Here is a 2745-nt window from a genome sequence, read left to right as displayed (position 1 = left end):
CTCCCAGCAAGACCCCTGCCAGGTGCCTTCTGCTCCTTCTAACCACAGCAAGTGGTGCTGCCCCCAGAGCCGCTCCTCTGGATGCTTGGCCCCACGTTTCCCCAGCAGGCAGAGTCCTTCCTGCAGCATGGAACAGGGAACACCACCGGGGGAAGAGAAGAGACCTTAAAAAAAGTCGTAATCGAGAAGGGTGGAAACCCATCATTTTTAGCTCTGGACATCAATTCACTGCCTCATCACCCTGTGTCACTGTACCTACATAGCTGCTGTCAGGATGCCCCACCAGGACAGGCACATGGATGGGGCCCCACAAAAGCAGCACCACAACAGCTGCAGACCTAGAGGGCAGAACTGACTGCACTCTACTGCTCAGCCCACGTGGGGAACAGTGCAGCAACAAGCAGCAGGGGAGAAAACGCCTCAGTGTCACCAGCACCAAAACCAGTACCGCTGCTGTCGTAGCTCCCACAGTAATAGACAGCCTCGTCCTCAGCTTGGACCCCAGTGATGGTTAAGGTGCCCGTGGAGCCAGATTTGGAACCAGAGAATCGTGAAGGGATGTTTGAGGGTCTCTTGTCGTTGTAATAGATCACAGTGACAGGGGCACTGCCAGGTGACTTCTGCTGGAACCAGCCATAGCTACTGCTACTCCCGGAGCAGGTGATCCTGACGGTTTCTCCCGGGTTCGCTGACTCCGAGGCCGGCTGAGTCACTGCTGCCTGCACCAGGGAACCTGGAGAGGGAGAGGAGAGAGGGGAGAAAATGGGCTCAGTGTGTGCACTACATACACAGCCCTCCTGGCAAAGCAGTGGGACAGGGCCCCGTGCCCGAAAGTCCCCAGCTGGGTGCAGTGAGTATGCCCGGGGCACCTGAGAAGTTGGCAACCACCACCAGTAGGAGAGGGGCCCTGGCGCGACCCCAACAGCTGTGTGTCCCCTCACCAATGGGGCTGTGCTGTGGACCGCAATTCCCTCTGAAACCCCCACCCTTGCACAGCACAGCCTGCCCATGCAAAGCTGGCGCCCATGGTCACTGGCCACTCCCAGCCCATGCTCCCCCCGCCTACTGCAGCCATTTTTCTTGATCCCAGAAGACTAAGCATGGTTAGCCACCCTTGTGTTCCAAGATGAGCACAAGCCTGTCTATTACTGGGGGGCTGGGGAAGCAGCACTAATGCTGGTAGAATGGCACAGCGAGAGGGGGAACCAAGTCAGAGACCTGAGTTAAAAGCGAGGGCTTTCTGCACTAGCTGCCTTAGGGCTCAGCTGTAGGGCTAAGGCAGGTTTATGTCCTCTCTGCATGACCATGTATGTAAATGCCCTCATCGATGAAGCAAGATGTATGGGAGGTTACTCTGGCACTTACTTTGCCACACTGTACCTATCCCTACAACAGCACAGCACTGTGTCATCCCCAGCTCTGCTCCATGGTGCTGCTGTGAGCCCCGTTCTCCTGCTGCTGGAGCTGCCTCTGTGCTGGGGTGGTCAGGGCTGGGTTCCCATCCTCCAATGTGCNAGATGTTCTGTCCTTCTCTTTCATGGCTGAGCCAGGCTGTGCAGCTGAGGTGGGTTCCTGTCCCCTCTGCAAAGCACTGTCCGTGAATGGCCTCCCTAATGTACTCTGTGATGCACGAGGAGATTCTGGGGACAGAAGGCACTTCACCCTGTCCCTGCAGAGGCCCAGCACTGTGTCATCCCCAGCCCTGCTCTCTGCTGCTGGAGGGGCATGGCTGTGGCTGAGGTCCCTTCTCCTCTCACTGGTGCTGTTCCCCATTCCACTGCTGCTTGGAGAGGGCTGTGTGTGTCAGGTACTCACTGTGCCCCATTCTCTCTCCTCTCCCTCTCCGGGTTCCCTGGTGCAGGCAGCAGTGTCTAAGCTGACCTTGGTGTCAGTGAACCTGGGAGAAACCGTCAGGATCACCTGCTCCGGGAGTAGTGGCTACTGTGGCAGCTATTGTTAAGGAAGCACTGGCAGAAGTCACCTGGCAGTGCCCCTGTCACTGTGATCCATGCTAACACCAACAGACCCTCGAACATTCCTTCACGATTCTCTGCTTCCAAATCTGGCTCCACGGCCACGTTAACCATCACTGGGGTCCAAGCCGAGGACGAGGCTGTCTATTACTGTGGGAATGCAGACAGCAGCTATACTGGTACCACAGTGGCACAGAGCCATGGAGAAGTGATGCACAAACCTCCTGTCTGTGCAGGGAACAGTTGGCACTGACACCTGCATCTGCTCCTGTATTAACAACAACTATGGCTGGTACCAGCAGAAGACACCTGGCAGTGCCCTTGTCACTGTGATCTACAGGGACACCAGCAGACCCTCGAACATCCCTTCACGATTCTCCGGTTCTGCATCCGGCTCCTCAGCCACGTTAACCATCACTGGGGTCCAAGCCGAGGATGAGGCTGTCTATTACTGTGGGAGCTGGGACAGCAGCAGTACTGCTGGTACTGACATCGGGAGATGCGAAACTGAGGTACAGCCCTGAATTAGAAATGGATGTTTTCTGCCTTTCACCCTCAGGATCATGCTGGGCTGTGCTGCTCACACAGGTTCCCCTCTGCGCGGCCATGGCTTTGAACATCTTTCCTGTTCTTCTTCAATGCATAGAGGTGGTTCTCTCCATTACCGTGGAGAAACAATAAGGATCACCTGCTCTAGGGGTAGCAGTGGCTGTGGTTATGGCTGGAACCAGCAGAAATCCCTGGGCAGTGCCTCTGTCACTGTGTTATAGCA

At 56.2% G+C, this 2745-nt stretch overlaps 1 long non-coding RNA gene and 1 gene segment (V, D, J or C); one reads left to right on the top strand and one right to left on the bottom strand.

The window, feature by feature from the left end:
- The window catches only part of LOC110406380, a 17098-nt gene extending 15039 nt beyond the window's left edge, over positions 1-2059 (bottom strand). Inside the window, exon 1 of the long non-coding RNA XR_002443458.1 lies at positions 1982-2059. This is a non-coding gene — a long non-coding RNA (uncharacterized LOC110406380). The remainder of the gene's footprint in view (positions 1-1981) is intronic.
- The window catches only part of LOC110406371, a 40290-nt gene that overhangs the window by 15166 nt on the left and 22379 nt on the right, over positions 1-2745 (top strand).

The sequence above is a fragment of the Numida meleagris genome, chromosome 14, assembly GCF_002078875.1.
Source record: "Numida meleagris isolate 19003 breed g44 Domestic line chromosome 14, NumMel1.0, whole genome shotgun sequence".
Lineage (NCBI taxonomy): Eukaryota > Metazoa > Chordata > Aves > Galliformes > Numididae > Numida > Numida meleagris.
This window is presented reverse-complemented; position numbering and strand designations above follow the sequence as displayed.